Genomic DNA, 11894 nt, shown 5'->3' with positions numbered 1-11894 from the left:
ATGTGTATGTAGCTTTGTTTTTCGTGATAATTTTGTACTACTTCTTCTTGTTTTTAATTTCTTTCGAAATAGATACTTTATCATTACATAGACAGTATGTATGTATGGATGCACACTTTTTTATCTTTTGCATCACCTTATTTATGTGTATTTTTGTATGTATGTATGTATTTATGTATGCATGCGCAGTATGTTTATGTTTGTCTTGGTAATTATCTATATTTTTTTTATTTCCTTTTATTTAAAATAGTTAGTTCGCCAATTACACAGTCAATGTGTCTGTCTGTCTGTCTGTCTGTATGTATGTATGTATGTATGTGCTTTTTGGTTTGTTGAATTGTTTATATTACTTTTTTTGTTAGTAAATGTATGTAGTGCAATGAAAGTGGCGTGATATGTAAATTATGTAAATGTAGTATGTAAGTGTATGTGGAGTTATTTTTCCTTTATAATTTCCATATTACCTTGTGTTTTTTAAGCTTACTAAAAAAATAGGTACTTCGTCAGTTACTAGTAGGAATGTATTTCTTTCCGTGAGTAAGGAAATGGTTATTTTCTTCCGTTGTATATGTGTGTCTGGTATATGTTTGTCTTTATCTTCAATATTTTCATATTACGTTCATTGAGTATACATGTATATATATATATATATATATATAATATATATATATATATATATATATATATATATATATATAATGTGCGTGTGTGTGTGTGTGTGTGTGTGTGTGTGTGTGTGTATACGTGTGTGTGTGTGTGTGTGCGTGTGTGTGTTGTTTATTGTTGTTCACTTTCTTCTTTGCACTTTCTGAAGAGAGAGAGAGAGAGAGAGAGAGAGAGAGAGAGAGAGAGAGAGAGATCTACGGTATGATATAACTGAAATTCAAGTAAGCAGTTTTCATGATAAGTTATTATAAACAGTACACCTGCATGAACAATAAAAAGCAATTCATATTAATTTTCTTGAAGAATTAATAGACGTGGTATCCTATATCTCACTGAATAATAAGTTATTTGTTTCTGATATTCTTATTCTGGTTTGCTACATTTTATTTTATATAGAGAAAATACTTTGAGCATAGTTTTCCATTGTATTAATAATACGTCTCCATTTCAATAATTAGTATTATTAGGGGTAAATTTCGACAAGATATCTTTTCTATCTAAGTAATTTTCTCAAATAATTAAGTTCCGCGTTAATGAATTTGTCAATCACGACTTAAAGTTTGTAATTTGCAATCAACCTTACTGCCCATCAAGAATTTATATTTTCTGTCACGATCTTTGTAATAGCGTTCTCCTCCTTCCGGGTACTTCGAGTGCCTAAAGGCCTTATAGTATAAGGTGATGGTATCTCTTCCCTCTTCAGGTACGTCTGCATTACTATACCATTTCTCAAGAGCTTTCTTGATCTCATTGTTAATGAGCCTTTTGGAGTACCTGTTGTTTACGAGTACTTGGGAAGCTCTATCTAATTCTTTATGTGTCCTGCCAGGTGGAACAGTGAGACAGGGGCTACTACTTCTGTGGTAGCCCTCAATGGTGCCCTCAGAGAGTCAAGGCTAACTTTCTGAAGAGGAATTAGACAACACCGGAGATGACAACCCCAAATATGACAGCCAAGGAAACAAACCAGCCCACCCACCAAGGGCATACTTTAAAGAAGCTCAAGTCCTGACTAGACATCCTCCAAGAGGGTGACTTCAAGTGCCATATAAAAGGCATTGCGCTAGAGCTTATCACTCTCAATGGAGGGCTTGACTTTCATGCCCCATAATGCATACAAGGTTATATAAACCTCATGTACTTCACACCCTCCCCAAACCAAGATGCTCTGCTTAGATTAGGGCTTTATTGTCACTTCATATCTAAGCCGAGACCCCATAAAAAACACCTTGAGGTAGATCTCCTGCTAGATTCAATCCAGCAGTTAGAGAGCCACAGCACCATCAGGGCTTCCAATGCCCTCCAGCCCCTTTTATCTGCCGAGGTCCTTACTGAGTTGGGCACCTACAGGAGTGGTATATGCACCTGTGAACTGATGAAGGCAGCCAAGGCGTTGAAGAAGAAAGAGGGCATCACCATCAGGTCATAGAGACCAACGAATATCACAGGAAACTTGATGATATCCTGTCAGACTCCAAATTTGAATGGCTCTCATGCAATCTAACTGATGATATCAAGCGGGATGTCAATAATATCATTAGTGCTGTCAACACAAAAAACTAATGTCGTTCATCTCCCACCTTCCAAGGAGAATTTGGATTAGGATACTCTTTTTTGATGTACCTGTCTGTAAGACAGAAGATGGCTTTCGGACTTCTGTTTTCACGAAGAAAACTAATGTAGTAATGTGCCTTAATGGCAAAAGTGAGTGCCCTGCAAGATTCAAGAAGTACACAGTGAGGACTTACATACAACATGCCCTATCTCACTGTTCAACCTGGCAGAACATGCACCAAGAATTATACAAATCTTCCCAAGTACTTGTAAACAATGGGTACTCCAATTAGCACATTAACCATGAGGTCTAGAAAGCTAAGGAGAAACAGTATAGTAATGAAGACCTATCTCAAGGAGAAAAAGTCACCATCACCTTATACTACAATGTCCTTGTACACTTGAAGCACAGGGATGAAGAAAACACCATTAAGAAGATTGTGATATAAAATTTCCCCCCCACCAACTATATAAAAGCTTAAACCTTGTTTTATATTGCTAGAATAAAAGAATTCAGGACTTGATAATGAGGAACAACCAATACACCCTGGTAGGAGACCCCCAGAAGCGTTCCTGTGTAGTATACTGATATCAATGACCTATCTGCATTTGTCCCGGAACATATATTAGCATGACTACTATGTGGCTCGCAAAGAGGATTTCATGGCATATACAAGAGTGCACTATCAAGAACCATGTCTTCATCTATCACAATTATGCTACATCCCATGAAAGCATTATCAACAACACCTACATCATTGGCAATACGTTAGACCCAAGATGACTACTCTTACTGAAAGCCCTCCTCATCCTTGACCAGAATCAATCTTTGAATACTACTCAAGAGGCCTTTCTACTCCTTACTAGTGTACAGAGAGGCCTAAACCAAGACGTCATGGTAATACATGACCACCTGATCAAGAAACACCAGACTACACCAGATTGTATAAGCCTCACAGACTTCAGGCCTCCTCCAAACAAGACTCTCTGCTTAAATTAGGGCTTAATTGCCACTTCATATCTAAGACAAGACCCAACGAGAAATGTCTTGAGGTAGAGCTCTTGCTAGATTTCATCCAGTAGTTAGAGAGCTGCCTCACCATCAAGACCTCCCATGCCCTCCAGCCCCTCCTACTTGCCAAGGCCCTCACTGAGTGGTTCACCTACATGAATGGTATATGCAACCATGAACTAAAAAAGGCTGCCAAGGAGTTGAAGTAGAAAAAGGGCATCACCATCCGGTGGGCAAACAAGACCGCTACGTTCGCCCTCAGAGAGATTGACGAATATCACAGGAAACTTGATGATATCTTGTCAGACTCCTCAAATTTTGAACTGCTCTTCCACAACACAATTGATGATATCAAGTGGGATACCAATAATATTATTAGAACTGTCAAATCTGTAACTAATGCCTCACATTTCCCTCTACATCCAAGGAGACTTTTGATTAGGTTAACTATATGGTAGCGTAGAGAATCATAAAGAGGGCAACCCCCTACACCTAATCATCAGCAAGACACCCGCACCTACTTATGCCTTGGCAAAATGCCTAAAACATATTCTGACCCCCTACAACCCATGTAGCTATAGTCTTCAATTGTCTGCCGAGTTCCTCAAGGAGATTAAGGATTCCCTTGCCACTGGCACTATGGCTTCCCTCAATGTAATATATCTTTTTACAAATGTCCCTGAGGACGAAACTATAGTTCTTATTATTGATCGAGTACACAGGGATGAATCCACCCCTACCCTCAACATCCCAGAGTTATCGCCGCGAGCCGTCTTGCACATATCTTAAATGGGTTTTTAAGATCAAATGATACTTGTTTAAACAAAATGAAACAAACTGCTAACAGGCAACTACACCTACCTCGTTTGCTGCAGATCATTCTGGGAAGTTAGCTGAAAATGCAAGCTAGGCAAATAAGCTCCGTAATTACAAAAATATATCTTTTATTTCCCAAATTAGCTAACATTAAAATGGAACAAAATCAATTAATAAAAGGAATAAAATGAATTAACTCTGACCCCCCAAAAAACCGTTAACCTATCATTTCCTCTCCAAATCATATTTAAGAAAGCACCCCCTCTTATTCTCATTATGTCCGACTAACCATAACATTTTAATGTCAATAAAAGTCTTAGAGAATCCATTTTTCTATATGGTGACTTTGAACCCATCTGAAATAAAGACTCCACAATTATTACACCATTTTACCCATGAAAGTTAATCAAAAAGAATGTGTACCGCACCACACTCCTCTTTCTCCAGACCCAATAATTATCACTTCAAAGGTTAACTTTTTCAAAGTTTTTTCTTATGTTACTTTATTCGATGGGTCTGCAACACCTCGCAACACCTCTTCCAGGCGTGTTCCGCACTCTGTCACAAGTAATTAGTGAGTGCTCCCACTTAGCACTTATCCTCCATAACAAAATTCATATACTGTTCGTTACAAACACACACGCATCACACCTGTGTTGCACCCAGCAAACACGGGTGCTTCATGCCCAAAGCATGTGATCTATAAGGCGTCATCAACCTCAAAGTGCATTGGTAATCTTTCGAGGAATTCAGTTCTTGTCTCTCATTGACTTGTCTCTAATCAGAAAGCTGAGATTAACAATTCACTACCGTGCCTTTAAAGACATATGTATGAAGAGGGCCCCCTTCTCCACCAACCAAGGACATATCTACTGGCAGAAAGCCAGTATAGCATTGAGATCCCCATTAGGAGTCCTATTCACCAGTTTCTACATAAGCACTGTCAAGGAACAAGTCTTTGCTCGGATCCAGTAACCCTGGAAATATGCCTACTATATCAATGATATCTTATTCAAGCAGACACCGAGGATGAGGTCAAAGCCCTTCATCACACGTTCCAACAGTGCAGCGTTTTGAACTATACAACATAATTCATCACTGATGACAGGCTCCCCTTTCTTGATGTACCCGTCTCTAAGATAGAAGACGGCTTCTGGCTTAATGACAAAGGTGAGTGCCCTGCAGGATTCAATATTACCATAGTCAGAGCAGGACACACAACAAGAATTAGATAGAGCTTCCCAAATACCCATAAACAATGGGTACTCCAATAAACTCATTAACCATGAGACGAAGAAAGTTCTTGAGAAATAGTATAATAATGAAGACATACCTGAAGAAGAAAAAGAAACCATCACCTTGTAATACAAAGCTTTTATGCACTTGAAGTACAGGGAGTAGGAGAACCTCAATAAGAAGATTGTGATGGAAAATGTCACCCCCACTGAGGAAAGAAAAAACAGACCTTGTTTTATAATACAAGAATAACATTGAGGAAAGAAAATGCATAGACCTTCTTGTATAATACAAGGATAAAAGAACTCAGGACTTGATAATGCAAAAGAAACCCTCCCCCTGGCAGGAGGCCCCTTGAAGTGTTCCAGTGAAGTATACCCATATCAATGCCCTCATCGAAGATGTCCTGGAACATATATTGTGACATACAAGAGGGCACTCTCAAGAACCATGCCGTTTCCTGTCACAATTATGCTCCAGCCTGCGATAGAATTATTAAAACATTACAATCAACGGCACTGCCCCAGACCCAAGACGACTATGCTTGCTGGAAGCCCTACTCATCCTTCACAAGAAGCCCTCTTTGAATAATACTGAAGAGGCCTTTGTATTCCCTACTAGCGTACAGAAAAGCTTAAACCAAGACAACATGGTATTACCAAATAACACTACACCAAATACGACCACCAATGAACAGGGGATCAGCAGCTGATCCAGATAAACAATCAGAATTTGTCTCTAAGGACTCTGTTGCTGTACAACCGACTATAAATACTACAGTACTCCAGCAAAAAGAACTTCAGTCTCACAATACCTGTCTGACGATGTCCTGGCTTTAAGGACAAAACGTACCATGAAGTAAAGGAGAGAGAGAGAGAGAGAGAGAGAGAGAGAGAGAGAGAGAGAGAGAGAGAGAGAGGAGAAGACGTCCCCTGAGGAAGAAGAGTCTAATAGAATGAGTCATTTAGCATATTCTGTCTATCATGCTTAAGATCCAATTTGTACTGTATTTTGCAAAATACATTCAATTTGATAAATACCACGTTTTTGACATGAATCCCTCATTTAGCGTTATAATAGCCAATATGAGTACAGAAGAAAAACCAGTTAAAAGGAGAATATAGAAACTTCTAGACAAAAAAAAAACAAAAAAAAAAAAAAAAAAAACAAGCTCTGCTGAAAGGCAATTATTTTCAATGAAACGTGTATAAATGAAGATCCTCTTCCAGATTAATAATAATAATAATAATAATAATAATAATAATAATAATAATAATAATAATAATAATACTAATAATAATAATAATAATGGTGAAGAAATCCACAGTGGTGTAAATGTAAATATATATTAGATATATCTTACAGACGAAAGCTTTTGAGAACCTGCTCGACTGGAAAGAAGAATGGAGCAGCTTTTGGAAAGCTCTCGTTTGTATAAATATTTCTAACACTACATATTTCCATTTACAACACTGGATTTCCTCGCCATCTTAGTGACTCATGCTATCATGAGATTTTTATGAATAATAATAATAATAATAATAATAATATAATAATAATAATAATAATAATAATAATAATAATAATAATAATAATAACAGGATTTATTGACATTAATGGCTATTTCAGCCGCGTTTATTTTGTATAGAAGTTTCTCTATTCTTACTATTGACTTCTGTGCTCAAGTTGGCTATTAAAACGCCAAAAGGGGGCTTAATGTAAAAAGCGTGGTAGTTATCAAATTGAACATATTCAAAATGCAGTACAAATTGGATCTCATGCCTAATTAGCAAAAGATAATACGAAATGACTCATTCTGGATTCCTGTTGGTCAGGGGCGTCTGCTCCTCTCTCTCTCTCTCTCTCTCTCTCTCTCTCTCTCTCTCTCCTTCTCCTGATTCACTTGCAATGTTTCGTCCTTAAACCCAGAAGGACATCGTCGGGGAGGTGTTGTGGGACTGAAGTTCTTAGGGGAGTCCTACGGACGCCCTTGAGCAAGAGGAATACAGAATGAGGTATTTAGTAGGTATTATCTTTTGCTAATTAGGCTTGAGGTCCAATTTGTAGTGCATTTTGTATAATACACTCACTTTGACAAATACCACGGTTTTGACATGAATCCCCCATTTCGCGTTTTAATAGCCAACTTGAGTACAGAAGAAAAGTCAGTAATAAGACGGATAGAGAAACTTCTATACAAAATAATAATAATAAAATGTGGCGCCGTGGAGGAGTGGGTTAGGTCGTCAATAGACTTAAGTCAAGTTAAGCAACACTGGCTCTGGTCAGTCGTTGGATGGGTGACCGCTCTCCTCGGCGTTGATTCCTTGGGAAAGGATCTTTACCATAATTTCCTCAGTCTACTCAGCTGTAAATGAGTACCTATCCCTGATGGGGTAGGGTCCAGCTATGGGTTAAATAGCAAAACTCAGCAATGATGGAAAGAAATGAAGGATTAAACGGCAACGAACGTAAATGGAACCTCGGCAACAGAGGAGCTTCGTCCGGCAACCAGGTATTCAACCCAATTGAAGGGGAAGACGGTCAGGTACTTGGAGGTCGTCATCCAGCAACTGATCACCACAACGACAATAATCAACAGCCTGAGATTGGAGCTACAGAGGCAAAAAGGAAGAAATGGACAAGAGAAGAAAATAAGGAAATATGGAGATGATACATCAGAAGCAACCCGACGGAGAGAGGATATAGAAGGAGATTGGTCAACATCTGGAATGAGAGGAATAACACCCCCCAAACAGAGCTGAGGCTGGCAGACCAAGCAAGGAACATAAAGAAAAAGAACTGGCTCTCCCAACAGAAAGAGAAGAACTGGAAAGGGAAATGTCACACGACAACGAATTACACGAAGACGAACCGAGAGACGATGCCACAGAAGACGACAGGGAGGATGAGGTATCAAACAACGACACACGAAGAAACACCGACGAAGTAACAGAGAGGACGGAATGGGTAGAAAAGATTAGACAATGGATGGAGCCCAGATACAGAGAGAACAAAGATCCCCTCCATGAAAGCCTACAACACCAAGAAATTAAGGGAGAAAACAAGTGAGGTCAATGAAATACTGGGCATAATACAGACCACCAGTATCACAGAAACAAATAACTTGACATATGCGGAGCAAGATTAGTAGCAGAACTGATGGGAATTCGAACACCAACACCACCACCAGCACCAACCAACCCAACAGCAACCAAAACAGCAACCTCCTTGGAAAAGGCGCCTGGAAAAGCAAATCATGGTGATGAGATCTGACTTGAGTAAACTGAAAGAGATGCGGAAAAAAGGCTAAGAAGCAAGAAAAACAAGGGAGGAACTCAACGAGAAACAAATACAAAGTACAAGAAAAGGGGATTAAACAACAATAGAAGATGTAAAACAGAGGCTTAAGGCCAAAGCACATAAGATCCAACGGTACATGAACAGGAATAAGGGATACCAACAGAACAAACTATTCGGAAACCAACCAGAAAAGACTATACAGCCAACTAAGAGGGAAGACAACCACCCAGAAATTCCCGAAGCCGAACAAGTAAGAGACTCTGGGAAAACATATGGAGCAATCCGGTATCACACAACAAACATGCAACATGGCTCCAGGAAGTCAAGGAAGAAGAAACAGAAAGAATAAAACAAAGATTCACAGACATCACGACAGACACAGTCAGACACCAACTAAAGAAAATGCCAAACTGGAAAGCCCCAGGTCCGATGAAGTCCATGGATACTGGCTCAAAAACTTCAAGGCCCTACACCCACGAATAGCAGAACAACTCCAGCATTGTATCTCAAATCACCAAGCACCCAAATGGATGACCACAGGAAGAACATCCTTAGTACAAAAAGACAAGAGTAAGGGAAATATAGCCAGTAACTACAGGCCTATCACCTGCCTACCAATAATGTGGAAGTTACTAACAGTATCATCAGTGAAAGGGGGGGGCAAAAGGCTATACAACTACCTAGAGGAGACAAACACCATCCCCCACCAACAGAAAGGCTTGCAGAAGGAAGTGTAGGGGCACAAAAGACCAGCTCCTGATAGACAAAATGGTAATGAAGAACAGTAGGAGAAGGAAAACCAACCTAAGCATGGCATGATACCACACACATGGCTAATGGAATGCCTGAAAATATATGGGGCAGAGGAAAATACCATCAGCTTCCTCAAAAATACAATGCGCAACTGGAATACACTACTTACAAGCTCTGGAATAAGACTAGCAGAGGTTAATATCAGGAGAGGGATCTTCCAGGGCGAACTCACTGTCCCCACTACTCTTCGTAGTAGCCATGATTCCCATGACAAAAGTACTACAGAAGATGGATGCCGGTACCAACTCAAGAAAGAGGCAACAGAATCAACCATCTGATGTTCATGGACGACATCAGCTGTATGGTAAGAGCATCAAGGAAATAGATACCCTAATCAGACTGTAAGGATTGTATCTGGGGACATCAGGATGGAGTTTGGAATAGAAAAATGCGCCTTAGTCAACATACAAAAAGGCACAAAGTAAACGAGAACTGAAGGGATAAAGCTACCAGATGGGAGAACATCAAAACACATAGATGAGACAGGATACAAATACCTGGGAATAATGGAAGGAGGAGATATAAAACACCAAGAGATGAAGGACACGATCAGGAAAGAATATATGCAGAGACTCAAGTCAAAACTCAACGCCGGAAAATATGATAAAGCCATAAACACATGGGCAGTGCCAGTAATCAGATACAGCGCAGGAATAGTGGAATGGACGAAGGCAGAGCTCCGCAGCATAGATCAGAAAACCAGGAAACATATGACAATACACAAAGCACTAAACCCACCAAGAGCAAATACTGGGACAGACTATACATAACACGAAAGGAAGGAGGGAGGAGGACTACTAAGTATAGAGGACTGCGTCAACATCGAAAACAGAGCAATGGGGCAATATCTGAAAACCAGTGAAGACGAGTGGCTAAAGAGTGCATGGGAAGAAGGGACTAATAAAAGCAGACGAAGACCCAGAATATACAGAGACAGGAGAAAGACAGAAAGAACAGAGGACTGCACAACAAACCAATGCACGGACAATACATGAAGACAGACTAAAGAACTAGCCAGCGATGACACATGGCAATGGCTACAGAGGGGAGAGCTAAAGAAGGAAACTGAAGGAATGATAACAGCGGCACAAGATCAGGCCCTAAGAACCAGATATGTTCAAAGTACGATAGACTGAAATAACATCTCTCCCATATGTAGGAAGTGCAATACGAAAAGTGAAACATAAAACCACATAGCAAGTGAATGCCCGGCACTTGCACAGAACCAGTACAAAAACGAGGCATGATTCAGTAGCAAAAGCCCTCCACTGGAGCCTGTGCAAGAAACATCAGCTAACCTTGCCAGTAATAAGTGGTACGAGCACCAAACAACCTGACGGAGTGATAGAAAACGATCGGGCAAAGATCCTCTGGGACTATGGTATCAGAACTGGATAGGGTGTTGATACGTGCAAATAGACCAGACGTGACGTTGATTGACAAAGTCAAGAAGAAAGTATCACTCATTGATGTCGCAATCCATGGGACACCAGAGTTGAAGAGAAAGAGAGGGAAAAAATTGGATAAGTATCAAGATCTGAAAATAGAAATAAGAAGGATATGGGATATGCCAGTGGAAATCGTACCCATAATCATAGGAGCACTAGGCACGATCCCAAGATCCCTGAAAAGGAATCTAGAAAAACTAGAGGCTTGAAGTAGCTCCAGGACTCATGCAGAAGAGTGTGATCCTAGAAACGGCACACATAGTAAGAAGATGATGGACTCCTAAAGGAGGCAGGATGCAACCCGGAACCCCACACTATAAATAACACCCAGTCGAATTGGAGGACTGTGATAGAGCAAAAAAAAAAAAAAAAAAAAATAATAATAATAATAATAATAATAATCATACTTTATTAAACGTGATGGCTACTTCAGCAGCGTTACACTTGTAGAGACTCTTCTCTATTTTTCGAATAGCGGCTTTTCTGTACTACTTAAACAGGCTAGTAGAGCGCCTATGGAGGTCATGATCAAATACAGGGTCAAGATCGATGTATATATAGTCAGCTTCAGGTAAACTATGGTATCATAGTCATCAAAGTCATTTATGGTTTCTCTCTGTCTCTGTCTCTGTCTGTCTGTCTGTCTCTCTCTCTCTCTCGTTTTCTTTTGGCGAGCTTTCGTCTGGAGCTGCCAGACATCCTGTAGGCTAGGAATCTGAGAGTGGACTGCTTCTGGAATGTTGTTGTTGTTGAAAATTAAGTCAGCCTTGTGCTGGCACGGGCTCTTGCTCCTGGAGTAGACCATAGCTGGATTATCTGTAGAGACATAAACAGTGCTTTTGGCGGTTAGTTGTAGTAATGAAAGAGGGTGACAGGCAGAATTGCAACCCCTTTGAACCTTATAGTAGCGAGACTCAGCCTAGTTGGAGAGTGCTGAGTAGGAAATGGAAGTGTTTTAGTTTGAAGGAAAGGCAGTCTTAAAAAAAAAGGGATGGGAATTTCCTATAACATTTCAGGCACAATGTGTGTAGTATCTGAATATATGG

Source organism: Macrobrachium nipponense, chromosome 14 (genome assembly GCF_015104395.2).
Source record: "Macrobrachium nipponense isolate FS-2020 chromosome 14, ASM1510439v2, whole genome shotgun sequence".
Taxonomy (NCBI): domain Eukaryota; kingdom Metazoa; phylum Arthropoda; class Malacostraca; order Decapoda; family Palaemonidae; genus Macrobrachium; species Macrobrachium nipponense.
This window is presented reverse-complemented; position numbering follows the sequence as displayed.